Source organism: Gekko japonicus, unplaced genomic scaffold (genome assembly GCF_001447785.1).
Source record: "Gekko japonicus isolate JY-2015 unplaced genomic scaffold, Gekko_japonicus_V1.1 scaffold418, whole genome shotgun sequence".
Lineage (NCBI taxonomy): Eukaryota > Metazoa > Chordata > Lepidosauria > Squamata > Gekkonidae > Gekko > Gekko japonicus.
In genome coordinates, this window is record NW_015167544.1 from 423784 (window position 1) to 444987 (window position 21204).

Genomic DNA, 21204 nt, shown 5'->3' on the forward strand with positions numbered 1-21204 from the left:
CATCCTTACTCTTTCCAGCAACAGGAATTAAGGCCTATATCCTCATTGGCTGGCTTGGTTTGGTGTAGTGCCAGTTTGGTGTAGTGGTTAAGTGCACGGACTCTAATCTGGGAGAACCGAGTTTGATTCCCCACTCCTCAACTTGCAGCTGCTGATGTGACCTTGGGTCAGTCACAAGCTCTGGTACAGCTGTCCTTGAAAAAGAGCAGTTTCTGTCAAGAGCTCTCTCAGCCCCACCCACCTCACAGGGTGTCTGTTGTGGGGAGGGGAAGGGAAAGGAGTTTGTAAGCTGCTCTGAGACTCCAAGTGAAGGGCGGGGTATAAATCCAATCCTTCTCTTCTTCTTCTTCTAACCTTAAGTCACAGTACTGAATATAAGAGTATAAGAAGAGCCCTGCTAACTCAGACCAGTGATCCATCTAGTCCAGCATCCTGTCTCACACAGTGGGCAACCAGTTCCTCTGGATGGCCAACAAAAGGGCATAGAGGCCAAGGCCTTCCCCTGATGTTGCCTCCTAGTGCTGTTATTAAGAGGTTTACTGCCTCTGAATGTGGAGGATCCCTTTAGTCACCATGGCTAGAAGCCTCTGATTAACCTATCGTCCATGAATCTGTTCCTCAGGAGCATAGAGACTGAGGCCTTCCCCTGATGTTGCCTCCTGGCACTGGTATTCCGGTTGGAACTCAGAAGGCTGAGATGGAGTCACCATCATAGATACCGTTTGACTCCCTCTTCAAACCTTAGGATAAGAGCCAGACAAGTCCTTTAAAGACCTGTCCTGCCCGCCAGGTGCCACTGCCGGTATCCTTGCTTCCCTCCTGGAACAGCCCACGAGCCAGAGGGGAGGGCTAGCTGGCATCCCCTGACACATTTTCCCCATTGTCTTGAATTGTTGTCAACAGTCACCTCTAGATGTCAGAAAGTTAGAAGACTACCAATGTTGCATGTTAGAAGTTACAAAAATACTATCAGTTACACATACCCTTCGGTATTCTGATTGAGATTACATTGAAATATAAGGAAGATTTCATGGTGTAGATCTGGTGCAATGTATATGCATACTAAAATCTGTTGATATCCCATGCACGAATTCATTTGCAGCATTATAGCAAAAGCAGACAAAGGAAAAGCGGAATGCTCTCCTGCATTCACTAATTGCTTTTAGTTTATTCCACCAGAAATGATTACTTGTCCTGTGTCATCTGACAGACTGCCAAATGCATTGGAATGAGCTTTCTTTTCCTTTTTTTTTGCCATCAAGTCACAGCTGATTTATGGCAACCCTGTGAGGTTTGCAAGGCAGGTGAAGACAAAAGATTACCTGGACCAGTGATGAGCCTCAGGAGGTGTGGCATCCAGAGGGGCAAGCCCTGGGCTGGACCGGTGAGCTTTCAGAGGGGCAGAGTCTAGCTATAATGGGATTAAGCCAGGTGCTGGATGGGTGGCTGGGAGTGTCCATTGTGGAACAATAGAGAGGCCTGGCATTTCCCTGGTGCCAGACAAAAGAGGTGATGTTTCTTAATGTGCTTGCATGGAGGATGTTTGGCAGTGCAGCTAGCCTGGATAATCTTCATTTGGCCTGAGTTTTCTCAGCCAAGATGTGGTTCTCCTAGCCTCCGAGCAAAAGCCACTGTTTAAACCAAGCCCGGCTTCATGAGGGTACTGCTTGTGGAGGTTCAGAGGTCATTTTGGGGTGTCTCTCTCAGGAAAGGCCACCCTGGGTTCAGGGCTGAAGAGGCTGGCTACACTTAGTGTCCTCATATTAAGAATCTCAAGTTTCAAAAATTATAAAACGTGTACCTGAGACTTCAGAGAGCTGCTAGGGGAGGAATCATCCTAGGAAGAGGTCAAGGATTTAACCTGGAATCTTTTGCACAGTCATGGTCAGTGGTATAGTACATGCTTTGCATGCACATGGTCCCAGGTACAATCCATGGTATTTCCCAGTAGAGGACCTCCGTTAATTGGATTGGTAATACCTATCTCTGCATGAGATGCTGAAGAACTGCCACCAGTCTTAGTGGCCAATACCAAATTAGATGAATTTAAGATCTGATTTGATATAAAGCCGGTTCATGTGTTCAGACAATATGTTTGAGCTAGATCCTAAGGCAGTAGGCAAGGCCGTGAGCACAGATATCCATTATTCTCACATTCAGTACATTTATTAGTTTTCAGCAACTCAGCTCTTTTGTAATTCTGCAAGTTTCTTCAGGTCAGCATATGTCTCCACCCTCTGCATCCTTTATTTATATGTTTTCATTACTTTAAGCCAATTTCTAAGCCCTGTGTTGGCTCAAAATATGCTGTTTTGAAAAGCATCACATTTGGAGGAAGTCCAGTGTTGGCTCAATTTGCATTCCTTAGCTCATCTACAAGCACTTGTTCCAATATAATTTACAGCCTGCTTTGACCTGTCAACTGTAAACTGCAAGCATTTTACAGCAGTGTATTAAAGGAGATTATTCCAACAAGGAAAACAGCTGTTTCCCAGGAAATCTTTCTAAGTCAGTTATGACAAACTTGATTGCAGATAAGTCACAGCACAGTTTTAATCTAGAATCCATCTGTGACAGAACATATGCACAAATAAGATTTTACAAACAACTCTCTAATATTTACATTCAATGACAGTTTTACAGCTATTTATAAAACTAGTACTAGGGAAGATATATCCAAAGGTAAACTTTACCCAGCTATCTCCATCTACAAATCTCCTGCTAAATCTTCCTGAAGTCCCAGAACTCAACACCCAGTGAGAGTTGTTCAGAAGCAATTTATGTAAATTAAAACCCCAGTCACCATTCCTTCTCAGACTACTTTTAAAGAACCTTCAGCATGACAATACATTTCTTGACACAGGAAGCCAAGGTGAGCCCAAAATAGTAATTTTTAAATGAAGGAAATGAAAGGCGAAGGGGGAGGGAGTCAAATGAATGACACAAACATGGCTGAATTACCCTGATCTACAAATGCAGAAATGTCTGGCTAGAATTAAATAGAAGCAGTAGTACAGAAATGGGTAAAGGCAGACACAGGTGAGGAGGTGGTGGGAAAGACAGTTTATCAAAATGTGATGCGAAGTACAATTTTAGTGCTGCATGATGGAAGCTGGAAGGCTAGACCATCCACTGGGCAGAATTACCAGCAAGGAATAGTGAACAGTCTCAACAGCAATGAAGTATGAAGCAGACCTCAGGTTAAAGAGGGGGCTATACTAAACTCTTTGTGCTACAGTCCTAAGCTGAATTCCATACTTCTAAGTCCACTGCAGTCAATGACTCAGAATGGCGTATCTGCTTAAGATAGCATTGGCAATCACGTGGATGGTTAAACCATTTTTAAGTATTGACAAACCAAGCAACATCTCAAAGAGTTTACAGCAACATTCTACTCTTTCTCTCTGAAGCAAGTCCAGAAAGAACCAAACAAACAACTTTTCATAGTGACCCTCCCTTCAACAGACCTTCCGTCCCCATCCCTGTTAATTTTGATGACAGAAATTCCACTAAAGAGCACTTACAATTTAAACAATGAATGAATATTCTATATTTTACCAAGATAACACAGACAACAACAAGAATTATGGAGGCTTTGTGAAGGGGTTGTCTTGTGTGCAAAAGTTTCCACATTCAGTCCTCAGCATCTCCACTTTTATCGCAGACAGCAGGTGTTCGAAAAGATCCTTCATAGAGTGATAAAGTTGGAAGAGGACTGATATGTCATACAGTCCAACCCTCTCTCACACACTCACCTTTTGTGCAGAATATCCATATTAGACTATTTCTCACAAATAGCTGCCCAGCCTATGTTTTAAATCCTTAGCACAGCTTCACAGCTTTCCAACCTATCAAGGTAATTTTGAATTTTATTTCTGATTGCTATGGTATAAGGTATCTTATCTCTCAGTTTTGTGTCTCCTGTAAATCTGATTAAAATCCTGTTGTGGAATTAGGGCCTGGATTGAGCCTAAGTCCTCAGTTAAACCTATGTTACTTTAATTTCTACAGTATAGTTGAATCTTTGGTTCTGTTTCCCAGGAGGCTTCAGGACTCTGCTGGTGTTGTGGCCTTCTGGTACCAATAACCCTGTACATAACTTTTGCCTTACATAACTTTTGTTTTTTGGAATGTTTATACACTATCAAATTCTAAATAGACAGGTTAACTGTAACTAGCTTCCTTGACTCTCTGAGTCATCCTAGCTTTCCCTTGACTTTCCTGACCCCAGAGATAGATGGAAAGGGTTGAGCTTTGTTGTGTATGTCAGTTATACGTCAGATGCTTGGCAACAGACTTGACTGACAGTTACATTAGCTCCTATGGATAGAAAAAGGTACTTTATGTCTGAATTTAGTCTTGTTCATTGTTGTTCTGGCCAAGCACCTTTCATTATGGGTCTTGACAGAGCAACCAAGACTATCCTTTATAGAACTGAGAGCCCGAATGGACTGACGCTGACCGGGGCAAGCGCAGGAGATCAAGCGTTAGAAATGGAGTGTAACTGCCTTTCTAATCAAAATATCATGAGGAACTTTGTAAAATGCTTTGTTATAAGCATAACATGTTAACTCCACAGCATTGCCACAATCTGCTAGGCTAATAACTAGATGGGGGGAGGAAAGTTGTTTGTTTGTTTTTGCTCCCCAATGGGGAATTTTTAATTGTATTTTTATTAAAACTACAAACTATAACAGAAATAAGGGAGGGGACTACATTTAGGGGATAAATAAAAGATACCCACTACTGACTAAAAACCCAAGAGAGGAGATCTTCTGATCAGCTTGAATACACATCTAGTCTTAATCATATTAATCTCATTACAAACTGAGTCACATATTCTGTGTATTTTTATATATGTTGGTAGCCACCCTGAGCCTGCCGAACGGCGGGGAGGGCGAGATATAAATGTAAATATAAATAAATAAATAAATAAATAAAATATTCTGTTAACTTTTCCCACATCTTAAATTTAACTGATATAAGGAAATACCCCAAAGCATCTCAATTCAAAAATTTTCAAAGGCACAGTTCAGAGTCCTTCAGCCTTCACTTCTTCTTGTCCAGTCTGTTCCGCAACTTATAAGGACTTTTAGGAGCTGCTGCCCCTTTCTCTGACAGAGAGTCCTCTCCGGAAGAACCCGAGTCCAGCTCGCCACTGAACTTGCTGTCCTCTTCTTTTTCTTCCTCCTCTGGCCCTCCCAGCTGGACTCTTAAAAATTCTCTCGCTTTCTGAACAGAGTCAATCTTTTCTTTTTTATCCTTGATTTTGAAGGTGAAGCCTTATGGAATTAACCATCTATATCCAATTGAATTTGTTGGAAGAAAAAGAACAAGGTCTTTATATTTCTTTCTCCGCTGTCTTATTTCAAACAGAATATCCTTCAGTACTCTGATAACACTGTCCCAACTCTCAGGGGTGCTCCAGGTACTGCTTTCAGGATTGCATCCCTTACATGCCTCTTTGAGAATCTTACGACAATTTCCCCAGGCAGATTATTTTTCTTTATGTATCCTAAATATGACCTGTAGGCCACATCCATTTCATTTAGCAAAAATTCCACCTTCATCTCTGTCACTGGGGCCAGTATTTCACTCATCATTTCCTTCAGATTCTCCCCTTTAGTCTCTGGCATGTCCTGAAAGTGAAGGATCATATTAGCCTTTTCCATTTGTAATTGTAGCAACTGCTCTTCTGTAGAAACTTGCTTCTTTTCCAGTTTTTGTATTTTCTTCTTCACCTTTTGGGTAGTGGTGTCCACTTCTTTCACCTTCTCATTTGTTTGATTCATCATTTTCAGAGTGTCGCTTATCTGATTTTGTTGAGTGGTGATACACTGGGTCACTGATGTCATCTGCTCTTTGAGATTATTCATTTGGTCCAGCAGGTGGCGCATGGAATCTGCCAAAGTTTTTGCCGGCTTGTTGACTCCTTCCAGTTTTGGGCTCTCAGTTACTTTCAATTTCAGATGCTTCTCTTTCTCCATCCTCTTCCCTGCCATCTTTTTCGCTTTGTTTACTTTCGCAAACTTTTTGAAAGTCTCTGAATATGCACTTAAATGCTCGCACTCGCCTTGGTAAGTAGTCCTTAGCAGTTTTAACCATTTATACTTCCGCTCCCCCCCTCAATCGCTCAAAAGTCTATGCGCTTGGGAGGCATCCCTCCCCCGCTCGCCTTATCTTCTGTTCTGTGGGGTGGGGGTAGGGAGCTTCTTTTCTTTTTAATCAATGTTTAAACGACTCACGTTCATAATCGGTCCGCGGGCTTCGTTTACACTCCATTTCTAATGCTCGATCTCCTGCGCTTGCCCTGGTCAGCATCACTTAGTCCATTTGGTCTCTCAGCACGAAGAACCATCAGAGTGGAGAGGTGCCTCAATTCTCCGGCTTTTCGCCGTCGAAGAGGCCACCTCTCAAGAGCTCTATGGCCAGGGTCCCTTCAACCGGGTCCCTGGGGGGGTAGTGAGCCTGCACACACCATCCTTCAGCTGGAGCGCAGCTTCACCCCCGGGAGGTCCGGGAGGTGAGTCTGCTAGGGTGCCGCCATCAACCGGAAGTCCGGGAGGAAAGTTGTTGTTGTTCAGTCACACAGTCGAGTCCGACTCTTCGTGACCCCATGGACCAGATCACGCCAGGCCCTCCTGTCTGAAGCTTGCTCAATTTCATGTTCGTTCCATCGATGACACTCTCTAACCATCTCATCCTTTGCCGTCCCCTTCTTCTTTGACCTTCAATCTTTCCCAGCATCAGGGTCTTCTCCAGTGAGTGCTCCCTTCTCATTTGGTGGTCAAAGTATTTGAGCTTCAACTTCAGGACCTGGCCTTCCAGGGAACAGGGAGGAAAGTAAGATTAGCCTAAAAGTCTCTGTTGTTAGCAAATCTATGCTGGATCATTTTCAAGATGTTTACATACAGACCACTTCACAATCTGTTTTAGTACCTTCCCTGGAATCAAAATCAAACTGAATGTTTTGTAGTTTCCCAGATCCCACCCTTTTGACAATCAGTACAATATTTGCCTGCCTCGATTCATGTGGCACCTCACCTTTCTCAAGGATGATAGACAGAGTTTCTAAGACATCTTCATCAATTTCCTTTAGTACTGTACTATCCTATTCATCATTATAGAAGACTTGAGCTCATTTAACATAGCTTGGTATTACCTGACCAGTTTGTCAGCAATCTTAAAATCCTCTCCCCTTGCCATTCACAGCACTTATGTGAGGTTGCATACAGCTCTCCCATTTAGAGGATAAAATAAGAAAGGCACAGTTCTGACATTTCTTTGTCAACCATTAACATTTCACCATCCTCACTGAGCAGTGAATCTACTCTTTCCTTTTTCTGTGCCTGAGAAAACATTTGCTGTTCTCCGTATCATTTGCCAGCCTTAGCCTATTTTGAGCTTTAGCTTTCCTGATACCGCACCTACAAATTAGTGGACATCCCCATGGGCATTTTTCTTATACATGCCCCTCTTGATTTTCAGACTGCCATTAAGCTTTTTATATATCCACACTGGATTCTTTAGATGCCTCCAAATATTCTTTGTCATTGGTATCATTTGAACGTATGCCTTTAGTAGATTCCTTGTTTGGGAAGTCCCACCCATCTTGGATTCATTTTCCTGACAAATTAGTTAGCAATGAAATCCTGCCTTGCATTCCTCTGACTTTGTTAAAATTACGCTTGGTGGAGTTAGTCTCCCAACAGATATCCAAACAACTGAACTCTGCCATTTTTAACAGTGAATATTTCCTTGAAACACCTGTATTTATTTCATGAAAGCACTTTCTACATTCTCTCCTTGGTTCACTACTGCCAGTCAGAGCAGACAGTAATGAGCTAGATGGGTCACTGTAAGACCTGGTGCAAGGCAGCTTTATATTTTCATACAGCTATTGTCCACAGAATGAACTTTACTACTTTTGTCACTGACTAGCATCAATCTAGTATTCTCTTGAGAGGAACAGTCAATACCTGGTAGGCAGATTCCAAGGAGCAGGCCCGTAGCTACAGTGGGGCATCTTGGCCCCCTGACTTACTGGCAAGGCCCCACGACTTCCCATCCAGCCCATGACCCCCAAGCGGCGGCAGGTGCAGGAAAGGAGGCGGGTATTCCTTTAATTTGATTAGCCAGTGCCTCCTAAGAAATTTAAATGCCCCCTGACTTTAAAACTCCTGGCTACAGGCCTGCCAAGGAGCATCTGAAGGATAAAGATAGCAATATCTGAAAGGCTGTGGTTCCTTATGAGCTTGCAAAGAAGCCAGGGAAACTACAGTGTCATGATACTTAACATTTTATACGTGAAGTGGTCTTTGATCTATACACAGATGTGTTTTTTTCTGAATAGATACAAGGTGCTAAAATAACCCCGACCAATTCTCATATTTTATTCATTATTCAGTATGCTTATTAAGTACAAAGTACACTGACTCTCTTACCAAACGTAAAGAAAGAATGCCTGCTAAATTTGCTATGTGCCCCTTTCAAAACCTTGGAAGTCATGTGCTAATTGTTGATTGCTGCACCAGAGTGTTTGAATGGGACATGTGCTAAATTTTGCATGTCTACTCTCTCACTTACAAACGCTAACGTAATGAACTCTGACCCAACACGACTTAGCGTGGCGGCACCGCTGAATGTGTCCTTAAATTGCACTTTATTTTTATCGCCATCGAAGTGATGTTTTAAATTGATTTGTCTGTGTTTTTAAATCATTTATTTCATTTTATCAGTTGTAAAATGTATACTGCTTAGCAGTTTTGTGGAAGCCGCCCTGAGGCTGCCTTGGCGGGGAGGGCGGGGTAAAAGTTCAATCAATCAATCAATCAATCAATATCTCTACAGAATTTGGAAAAGCAGAATAGATTTATTGTCAGGGAAGCTAGTTTTACCCCCTTAAAAACTCTGTTTACAAGTGGTACCACTTTGCCTTAATGGCTACAATTTTTTAAGAACCTTCAGCAAGCCCTAGAAGCAGCAAATCAATACTGCTAAGAAAACATCCTGACTTTTGAGGCTAGAAGTCATATAAAGGATATGAAAGAAAAGTTGCCTTGATTCACGGCAGGAAAAGATAGGATTTCCCTAAGGTTTTAAAGTCACTTGAATGCTTTGGTGAAATATTTCAGCAAAGTGGAAGACTCGCCAACATCACATCTGACCTAAAATATATCCTTGGAATAAATGGCTGTTTCTCTGCACTCCACAAACAGCTAGTGCAAAGCTACTTTCCCATTAAGTTCCCTGCTGTACCACAGAAATTGTGGAGAGAGAGCTCTATGAGGGAAGGGGAGGCTTTTGAAGATGCCCCCCCTTTTGTTTCCCCCGCCGGCCAGCCAAGGCGAGGTGGGGGGGGAAGCAAAGTGGCGGTGCAATCTTCCCATTATATTCTATGGGTTAGGGAGAGAGAAGGAGCTGGGGCAGGGCTTGTCCCCACTCCGGCACGCTCCGGCCCCAAATGACCTCTGGTCATGCTGGCCACGTGACCAGGGAGAAGTCTTTGGACAGCGATGGCTCTTCAGCGTGAAAATGGAGATGAGCACTGCCCCCTAGAGTCAGATTTGACTAGCTTTCAAGCAAGGGAAACCTTTACCTTTAGTCATTGGTTTATAGCCTTGTTTCCTGTTGTTATTCTAAACCATATCTTTCAGCTCCTGCTCTGTTTTCTCTCTTCTTTTTCTTTAAATCCCCAGAGGGATTTTTTTAATTTTGCAAATACTACAAAAACTACAAAGAAATTTTAGGGATGGGACTACAACTAAGGATAAAGGAAAGCAAACCACACTAAACTAAAACCCCAAGAGGAGGAGATCTTTTCACTGTTAATAAAAATGTTAGTACAATTAGTTTTAGTATCACAATATACTTGTAGAGTTCTTGCTTATAACAATTCGCTACTTATATGTTATTTTGTTAGTTGTTGTGAGAGAGGTCTCTGATCATCTTCTTATCCTTCGTTTCAAAAGGCCATTTTCCAAGTCCTTCTGCCTTTACTTCGACTTTCTGTCTCTAAAATAGTATACCACTCTGGCAGGTCCAGCACCCTTTTCTGCCACAGAATCCTCTTCCATTCCCGAGGTAGCAGAGTCACTAGACTTCGTTTCTTCCTCTTTGGACTCTTCGTCTGTCCCGAGCTGACGTCTCAAAAATTCTTTAGCTTTAAAAGTGGAGTCTATCTTCTCCCTTCTGTCGTTGATCTTAAAGATGACACCCTCCAGAACCACCCACCTGTACGATATCCCATTAGTTTGGAGAAAAGAAATTAAGTCCTTATAATGTTTCCTCTTTTGTCTAATTTCAAATGGAATGTCCTTTAAGGTTTTGATGGTTACATTTCCCATTTTCAGTGGTGTTGCTGAAGTTGCTTTTAAAATGGCATCTCTCATTTATCTTCTTAAGAACCTAACCACTATTTCTCCAGATAGGTTATTTTTTAAAATGTAATTGGAGTATGCCCTATAGACTGACTCCATTTCGTTTACCAGTTAATCCACTGTTAAACCTACTACTGGAGCGATAATCTCACCAAGCACCCTCTTCAAGTCTTGCCGATCTGTTTCAGGAACCCCCTGAAACCTGAGAATCATGTTAGCTTTTTCCATCTGTAGCTGCAAGACTTGATTCTCTTGGCAATTCTGCTTCGTTTCCACATCTCCCAACCTTTTCTTCAACTTCTTGCTTGCAGTGTCTGTCTCTTTAATTTTCTCATTTGCCTGCTCCACTTTTTTCTCTGTTTCATTCAGCTGAAGCTGCTTTGCTGCAAAGTTTTTTATTCATCATGGTCAATTGCTGGTTAATACCATCGAGTTGCTGCATCACTGGCTTGAGCATATCCGCCAGGAGTTTGAGGACATCTGCTCCCTCTTCCGGTCTCGGACTCTGACTGCCTGGCTTTGTTTTAAACTTTCTCTGCTGGGCCGCCATCTTCCCGTTTTGTTTACAGTTTCTACCGCTTCCACACAACTCGGAAAACCCACCAAACAACTTCGCGATTCAGATAAGTCTCTCAAAACACTTTCGGTTTACTTCCTCCCCTCTCCTCCTTCGTGTTCATTAGCCACTCATTCGCACAATAGGCGTCCCTCTTTGCAATCACTGTTTTCAACCGCGTGGGGGGGAATCGCTTTTCAAACTACTCCGTTTTTTTCAGAACTCACGTTCATTGTCGGTCAGTTTCTCTGACCACACTCAGTTTTACGCTATTCCGCTCGATCTCCAGCGCTCGTCCCGGTCAGTCCAGCTTATGCCCAAAGGCCACTCAACGATTGGACCGTCGGGGCGGAAGTCCGCTATCGCTGTTCCATAGACCAGAAGTCGCTCCTGCTCTGTTTTCTCCTAGAAATCCACAGTGATAGAAGCTAGAATGAGCATTTTTTTTAATTTAGAGAATCTGAACACAAACGGTTCCATTCTGCGCCCCCCCCCCCACCACACAGCATTCTCGGCCCTTCCCTCCTTGAAATGAAATTTCATGCTCAAATGGCCCTCTGGTTCTCCCAGTTTCTTGGTTGCAAATGACAATCCCTGAGCTGCACAAAAATGGCAACATAAACAATATACTGCAGAACAATGCATGAAGTATTTCCTTTTCTGGAGAAAATAAAAAGAGTGGAAGTCTTCCCTTGGACACTGGACACTGAACACTGTTTGCTGAAGCCTTCAGTCAATGTAGTTAAGAAATCATTTGTGGTTCACGAAGTTTCCCAAGTAGCAGATGTCACTTAATAGTGTTTTAATTGAGTAAATTTAGAAACTTGCATAAGTAAGCATAAAAAAACCTTTCAATATTATCAAACAGTTGCAGTTCCCATCTCATAGTAGACAAATTAAAGTACAGAGACATAGCATGAACTCATTTCTCGAGCTTTTAAAAATGTGTTCAAAGCTGTGGGTAAGTTTTTACAAAATCTTCGACTTCTGCCAGCTATTGCCAAAGCGAGGCCACTGTGCAAAGCAGGAAAGAGGAGTCTTAGAAGAGGGTTAAAAAAATGAAAGTCAATGCAATTTAGTCGATTTGGACAGGGGAGACCCAGATTTAAATGCTCAATCTGTTATGAAGCTCACCGGGTAACCTTCAGCCACTCACAGTTTTTCATCCTATCATACTTCACAGGGTTGTTGTAAGAATAAAATAGGGTGTAGTGGAACACTGTTTGCTGCTCTGAGCTTCGTGGAAGAAAGGTGAGATAAAATGTGCTGAGACAGATTCTCTATTGTTTTAAAGAAATGTGTTTTTATAAGCACTCAACATGTTGTAGCCATAAGCCGCTGCACATTAAAGGAATGATTATTTTGTCTTCAAAGTATAATATTCAAAAACAAGATGGGACTGAAAATAATAAGAGGCTATATAATAAACACTAAACATTTTAATTTTTATGCAGCCATGCAGCAATGTGATTCAGATATAGAACAGGTATGTGGTGTCACCAATACAACTAATAACACAGAGATCTGTGTTCACAGAATATCCAGGGACAGCCTGCAACCATCTGTTTGGAGGCTGTGATCAAGGAGATGACAATCCCCTCCCCTCCCATGCACAAGCCATCTCTTTGCTGTGAAAACCTATGTCTGCTGGTGTCTTTGTCTTCTGTATCAATGTCTTCTACTCTGCATCCTATACTCTGGCTCAGATCCCAGTAGGTCACTGCCCTGGAGGGTTACTTGAAGGCATGGAGCAATCCTAGTCCCACAGGGCTGTTCAGCTGGGACACAGCCAGCGGTGGCAGGGAGAAAACAATGAGTGAGCGTACACCAATCATCATCAGTGCTGCTGTCTATGTTCAAGTTGAATAGCTCTCTGTTAGGGAGAGCTCAGTTCAAATCCGGATGAAAACAGTATTGAAGGAGGTGTCTGGTGACCCTGCATCCACCATCATCACTGCTGCAGGTCTCCTTCAAGCTAAGGAATCCCCAGCCATCAGTCTGATTATGGAAGGACCAATCTCAAGGCACCTTTTTCTTCATCATGGTAGATCACTGGGAAAGACTCCTTAACAAAAACATCTTATGGCTCAAGCTGCACCGAGCAAAATTTGTCGCTACGCAGAGTAGCGTAGACTACACCTTCCTTTAATGCACTTATTGACCTTGCAAAATTACATTACATTAGTAATTCCTAGCAAGTTTATATCAGGCCATTTCAGAATGTTGAGAGCATTCTCACTAAAAAAAATGGCAACTAAAAGATTTAATGGTGAACCAAGATCTAATCAAATTACAGCCATTAGTTCATCATCAAGAACCAAACAATTTAACAAAGAACACAAGGTTACCTAAATAAACTACAACCATTAGTAGATCACACTTACCAGCCTTTTCTCATTTACTATTCTGGGTTGAATTCAGTCTTGCCCTATGCTCCTTCCCCAAGCATTTAGCTTTTGTCCATGTATGTCCCATGATTCCCAGCACAGCCTTTTTTCATGATCACTTTTTTACCAGCAGAAAAATTGTTGGATCCAGCCCAATAACTTGTTTCAACTATGAAAACAATTACTTAATTCACTTTCTGCTGACATCAAAATGAACTTTCAGGAATGGCAGTAGCTAGAAGAAATAAACTGCAGTTAGACTGGAAAATAAACAAATACATTGATATGACCAAGTTGCCTTTTAATTTTGATTTGTGGCTATGACTGAAAGCCGGAAGTCAATCTAGGGGGTCAGGAGAAAGAATGGGGTGGGATTCCAAGCATCTATTTTAGTGCACAGGCTTTCTTTCACAAATAGATGACAATACAGTTTTCAAGATATATTCACAAGCATCAGTCCATTGATTTGAAGGAGCTTATCAGTAAAATTCACCAGGGACAAAAGATAGCACCTTTGTGAAAATGGCAACTATATTTAGGGCCACACACTCCCTATGATTCTGGTTTCCTGTGACTTCAATGTAGATCTCCTGTTTACATCTATTTTCTGCCATAATTTATCAGCACATTGTGTTATCACATCTGTTATCACTTGTTTTTATAATCCTCCCTTACAGCAAAGAGATAACAGCTTCATTAGAAGTAAATTATTGTGGCAGAATGATTCTAAAATGTACAGCTTTAGAACAATAAATAGATTTGTTTTGCTGCTCTAGATACCACCTGAAGTTATTTCTCCTCATTTCATTATAGAGCTACCTCTATTATTAGGGAAACTGAGGCAGTCAGCTCAGGTTGTAGTTTGTGAGGGTGGCAAACTCTGCTGGAACTATCCAGGAGATGGAGCAGTGAATCCTTCGTGCCCTTTCTTTCCCAACCCACTTTACAAGCCAGACCCGCCCTATTAGGCTTCTTGAACCTGCATAAGATCCCCTTCTGCTGTGAGAGCTTGGCTATCTTTGTGGTTGCCCAAGGGAACCCTAGCAACCAGCACGGTTGCAGCTCTCACAAGAGGAAGGAGTTTCACGGGAATCTGAGGAGACTGGCAGGGCACATGTGGCTTACCACATGGTTTGCAAAGAGGATAGAAGGAGAAAAGGCAAGGAGGATCAGGTACTCCAGCAGACAACTGGAGGTAGGAGTCAGAGTGGCCTCTGGCAGAAAAATGCCTTGCACCAACAGTGTGGCCACATATGTAGGAGCGTCATCTTCTAGCAGTACCTTACCACATCTGTCTCATAAAAAATAAATAATTGGTTCCCTGGGATGACAGCTGTACAAAAGATTAGATGCTTTATTTATTTATTTATTCATGTATTTATTTGTCAGATTTATACCCTGCCCTCCCAGCCAAGGCTAGCTCTTGGTCAATTAAATCTCTCACACAACCTCAGCTCTGTCTTTAGAGGTGACAGACCATAACTGTCAATGAATGATCCCTAGTCCGGCAGCATGGGAACCACGGTGCCCACCAGTGTATTTCCTAAAGCCTACTTCTTCTCCAAGCATCTTTTCCTCAAAACAAAGACTCAGTCCTGGTTTTTTTCACTTCCAAGATCATATACGGACTGTACAATCAGCTTCAGGTGAGAATCCATTTGTGAGAAACAGCTTCCATATATTTAAAAAAAAACACCAAAAGAATTTAGGACTTCCATGAAAGCAAGGTCAAACTCACTGCAAAAATTAAGCACACCCACCAGATGTCATTTATTTGCCTGGCCCAACCATCCATGACCTTGGGGAAAAACTGATTTTACTTACAGTGTATGTGCAAAAGGGGCTGCAAGACAAAAGGCAATTAAATTTGACCACCATACTATTGCATAGCTGCAATGCTGCCTGACATGGCGCTCAAGCCAGGTGCCAAACAACAAAGGTAAGCCAGGCTGAGCCAAGGCTCAGTTCACAAGTTATTGCAGCTGTCAAAAACAATATATTTGCCTGCCAGTCATGTTTGCCATGAAGTTCTCAACATCCCTAAATACTGGTTGCTAAAGATATTTATCTACAACTTGGAATAAGCTTCAGGTATAAGACATATGGACATATATGGAATTGGAGTAGATGCTTAAGATGTGAAACCTCTAAGATGTCTGGGCTAGAGAGCAAATAGATGGAAACATTCCCACACTGTCTCCCTTGCCCATTTTCCCTCTCTTCCAGCCCGCCAGTCACCATTGCAATCAATCAGTGACTAACATGGTACTAGTGTTTGTGTGTCTGTATCTGGATGAAGAAAATCAATTTTGGATGTGGAGAATCAATAGAAGTTATGCTAGTGAATATGACAAAGGATTTTTTAAAAAATATATAACATACAGTACGAATAGGGAAAGTTATGTTTCATTGAATATTTGCAATGAAACATGACTTTTTCCTGTTTGCATTTAATAAAGACACTGCTAAATAGTGTGGATTGAGTTTTATGATGCCAAACATCACTGGATTAATCGCATGAATATGATGACAATCTAAAATGCTGCATTAATTTTATCCGAAATACTAGCATTGATATAAATAAATGTAGAGGCTAATAGTTGGGAAAAGATAAGCAAGAGAGATCGACGGACCAATCAATGCAAAAGCTCTTATAGGGAGAAACTCAGCATGCAGTTTCCATTTCTTTGGTTCTGAATTGTTGTTCTACTGGTTTGTGTTTGTTGTTACCTTGCTGTAATCCACTTCTAAAATATGTTAGGGAAAAGCAATACATTTTTAATATCAAATCATAACAAAAGAATCAGCCTCAAGAAAATGCTCGATGGTTGTGAAACAGCTGAATTCCGCGCATTTGTGAGAACCAGTAGGTTTTTCTCCACAGAAAGTAACAGCTGAAAATGCAGATTCTGATGGCAGCTAAGCTAGGGTTGCCAAGTCTTACCTTGGCTTTAGCGGGGAGAGTCTAGGACCCTGCCGGGAGTCTTCCACAATCATTCGAGGGAAAACCATAAAGTTTTCCCTCGAATGATAGAGCGTCCCCCCGCAATGTGCCCGACGCAATGATGTCACCTCTGGGTGGCGTCATCACGCCAGGCACGTCTGGCACTTTGGGGGCGGGGTTCCCCCCGGTGGCCCAATCCGGGTGGGCGGGCAACTGGCCTCTCGAGCAGAGGTTTCCCTGCCCCCTGGGGGGACTTGGCAACCCTAAGCTAAGCATTTTGGAATTCTGCATGCACAAGAACTGTTTGGCTTTGCTTTTAGCCAAAGTAGGGCTGCCAAGTGGGGTTGGGGGGTGGGTAAACCCCCGCTTTGGAGGCCCGATTTCCGCCGCCGCAGAATCGGGCCCCGGGGGAACTCGGCCCCCTGAAGTGCAGCGTGGCTGCGTCACCAGAGGTGACGCAACCACATCGCTCATGTTGGAGGCTCTATGGTTTTCCCTCCGACGATTGTGGCCACGCCCTCAACATGAGCGACGTAGCACGTCACTTCCTGTGATGTGCTGGTGGCGCGCGCGCATCGCTGGAGAGCTCCCAGAGCCTGGTGAGGCTCTCCCGCCGCCAAGGTAAGTAGACTTGGCAACCCTAAGCCAAAGCCAAATAGAAATGGCCACTAATGGCCAGCTTTGCTAATAACTGGAATTCCCAAACTACCTTTTCTCACCACCGGATCTCTCCTACTCACTTGTCTTGTCTCTAGCTGCCTGTGCCTTCTGTCACTGGCCATGTAGAACAGCTTCCACTAATTAAAACAACAACAACAACAACAGAAACTTAAATTTGTGGAAAATGCTGACATATTTGGCAAACACTTATTTAAACAGCATGAAGAATATAGTGGGTAAGGTTCAGGGGTCATTTTGTAGAAAAAGAGGTGCAGGAGCTCATTAGCATAACTTATTAGCATATGCCACACCCCCTGACATCACCAGAAGTGTGTCAAAAGGCAATACCCACTGCTCAGGCTCCACTGGTTTTGGATTCCTAGCTATTGTGGGGGGAGGAAGGGAACGTGCAGATCTGTCCTCGCAGAGGAGGGAGAGCTTGTACCTGAATAAAACGTGGTCTTAAAGGTGCCACTGGACTGTTTTGGACCGGAAAAACCTCGGTGTCTACGTGCGAAGCAGTGTTCCAGCAAAGAAAAGTGGGTGGTGGGAAGGGTTTACTTGGTCAGATAGACAGAGAGAGCAAGCTGAGCCCCAGAGGAGCTGCCAGTACCATTGGGGCTCACCTTGAACCTTGCTGGTAGATTTCCAAGAGGACACATATAGACACATAAAGACAGCACTGGTTTCCCTCATGGACAACTTCTGGAGGCATCTGGATTGAGGTGGATCGGCTGTGCTGTTGTTGTTGGACCCGTCAGCTACCTATCCACCGCCTCGCCGACTCTGGAATTCAGGGGCTTGCCTTGCAATGGCTTGCATCCTTCCTTCATCAGGGTCGGGGATAAAGAGTGGCACTAGGGGATCAGCTGTCCTGAAGGCATCCACTGACTTGTGGAGTGCCTCAAGGGGTGGTACTCTCCCCGATGCTATATATGTGCCCCCTTGCCCAGATTGCCCGGAGGCATGGGCTAGGCCAAGGGTGTAACCAGTATGCAGATGACACCCAGCTCTATCGGTTGTTGGGCAGCCGGTCTGACTCTACACCAGAAGATCTGGATCAGGCGTTACAAGCTGTGGCTGGTTGCATTAGACTGAGTCAATTGAAATTGAATCTGATGAAGACGGCGGTCCCGTGCCTGAGCTGGGGTGGTTTGGGGGTAGGGATCCCACTCCCATCCTAGGTGGGGTGCAGCTGGTGCCAGCGCTGGAGATTAGGAGTTTGGGAGTGCTCCTGGATGCTGCCTTAACAATGGAGGCCCAGGTAGCAGCCACTGCCATCAGCTTTTTATCATCTTTGGCTGATCAGGCAGTTGGTTCCCTTCCTCGAATGCAATGACTTGGCAACAGTGTTCCATGCGATGGTCACCTTGGGTTTGGACTACTGTAATGCTCTCTACATGGGGCTGCCCTTGTCTCAAATGCAAAATGCAGCAGCCATTGCACTGGCTACCGATAGCATACGAGATTTGTTTCAAGGTGCTGGTTTTAACCTTTAAAGCCTCTTATGGTCAGGGTTCGGCATACCTATGTCATTGCCTTTCCCCACATGTTCCCCAGAGAGCACTGTGTTCAGGGTCCAAAAACCGATTGCCCCTCCCAGGCCCCAAGAATGCCAGGCTGGCTATAACCAGGCCCAAGGCCTTCTTGGTGGCAGCTCTGTACTGGTGGAATGAGCTCCCAGAAGAGATCAGGGCCCTGCAGAACCTTTTACAGTTCCACAGGGCCTGCAAGATGGAGCTCTTCCACCAGACGTTTGACTAAGGAGCCACATCAGACACCAAGGAGTGTCCCTGTGCACTGGCCTTACCAGGGCTTTTTTTGTAGAAAAAACTCATTAGCATAATAGGCCATACCCAACAGCAGGAACTAATTAGCATATTAGGACACACTCATGACAGCACAGCTCATTAGCATATTAGGCCACACCCCCATGTTACCAGAAGTCTGGTCATCCAGCCACACCCACCTTTTGCTTCTTATTCTATTTACCTTGTTTGTTGTCAAAACCCAGAGCTTTTTTTGTAGCAGGAACTCCTTTGCATGTTAGGCCACACTCCCCTAATGTAGCCAATCCTAATGAGTTCCTGCTGTTGGGTGTGGCCTATTATGCTAATGAGTTCCTGCTGGGTGTGGCCAATTTGGGAGCCAGACGGAACTCCGTTCCTGTGCGTTCCTGCCCAAAAATAGCCCTGGCTAAGGTTTCTTTTTGTTTAATTCTCATATAACGGGGGTGGGTTGGGAGGAGTGTGAAATAAATCTTCACGATATGATGCATGTAAAATATATTTTTAGATTTGTATGTAATATGTTAAATTAATCTGAAAATGAAATCAATAGGAAGCAGTGAAAGTATGTTGATGAGGTTATAAACATGCCTTAAAGGGGACCCCAGTTATTGTCACAGCCTTGGAGTCAGCAACTAAAGAAGGGAAGAAGCTGGTTAATATTAATCTAGGGCTTTTCCACATGGCATTTTTTTGTCAGTTCTGGCTCCATACTGCTTCAGTTTATCCTGATTTCTGCACGCATTTTTGTGCTTTTAGTTTTGACTTTTCCCCCTGCATTTTTAACCAGTTCTTTTGAGACTGCTTTTACCCTGATTAGAGTTGCCAGCAATGTTCCCTCTAAGCTATGGAGTCTTGTGAGCAAAAATTCCACTTTGTGAGCTGCCAGCATTAAAGTTGTGAGCCAGCGATTTGGCTACTGCATAAGTTAGTTTGCTCTGGAGCCATCCCTTCCTGGGCGAAGACAAAAATGTGTGAGCCGGAGGCTAAAAAACGGTGAGCTAGCTCACACTAACTCAGCTTAGAGGGAACACTGGTTGCCAGTTACCCCCTCTAAACTTGGGGGGGGGATAACTGGGAGCAAATGAGGCCTAGGCCTCTGTTGCTGATGACATCACTTCTGGCAAGCATGGGAAGTGACATCATCATGCCACCAGTGACATGGGGACATTCTGGCATCTGGGCAAAATCTTGATGGTAAAAATGGCCTTTTCAGAGAGTTTTTGTCCAAATACCAAAGGGCCCCAATGCCAGCAGCGATGTGGTATCACTTCCGGTTGTCAACCTGGCACCACTTCTTCGGCTTGGTTGTCATGGAGACATGGGGGGTGAGAACATAAATGTATACTTTCATTTTTGACCACTATGCTGTTATCTGTCTGATGTACCCATGTAACCTTGAGACCTACACTTTCTTTAGTATTCCCTTTCCCCTGGGAATTCCATGCCGTTAGTTAGGTGGTCTTTTCAGTTTAGGTGTGATCAGCCAAGAGCCACTAATGTCTTATTTGATTGCAGTATAATTGCTTGCTTCGAGCACTTAACCTCAGTTCTAACAAAGAACCGTTTGGTCTGGTCCTTTCAATGTCTGAATAAACTTTAATTCTTCTGAATGCCTGTTATTGGGAACTGATTTCTCCAGAGGCTCTGACACCAGTATGCAAAAGAAGTTATGTCACTGGCAATAGAGGCCTATGTCATAGTAAGTCTCCTTGCCAGCCAGCTGACTAGCACCAGATGAATGGTCCTTAGAGCAGGGGATCCCTTGTCCCAGCAGGGGTCTGGGAACCCTACCCCAGTGTTTTTCTGGAAGCCAATTTTTTGAGTCAGCTTTTTCTTTGTGCATAATGCTTTGTGGGGTTTTTTTGTCCTGCCCACTCCCACCCACATCCAGCCAATTATTCAATGATAGGACTGTCATGGTCAAACGACTCCTTCTCCTGCCTCTCACCCTGATAATGAGTGGTTTCTTTTTCTTTTAAACGGCGCTCAAATATTGATATATTCTGGAACATTATAACAATAGGCAGGGCTTTTTTTCTGGAGTAACATGCCAGAATGGAGTTCTGGAACCTCTTCAACAAAATTATTTTTTAAATGTTTAAGAGTTCATGAGTTTTCAGTATACAGATCGAAAACTTCATTTCCCTCTTAAGAGTTCCAGCACCAATTTTTCCACACAAAAAAAAGCCCTGGTCTCTAGGCTAATCTCCTTTGAAGATGGAAGGAAAAAGCTATACCTCCACAAGGGAAGAGACTAGAGACTTCCTTTTTTTCATGAAAGCTGGGAATTCAAAAAAACCCTCCTAAGCCAATTGTTACAACGCTCCAGGAATTTATCAATATTTTAGTGCTGCTTTTAAAAGGAGGTGCTATGACGCCACCAATGACACCACCGATTATGAGAATATTCTGCTGTGAAAACTTCATTATCAAAGGCACATGCGGAAGAATACAAGCTGACTCCACAACTGTGAAAATGCAGCGGGAA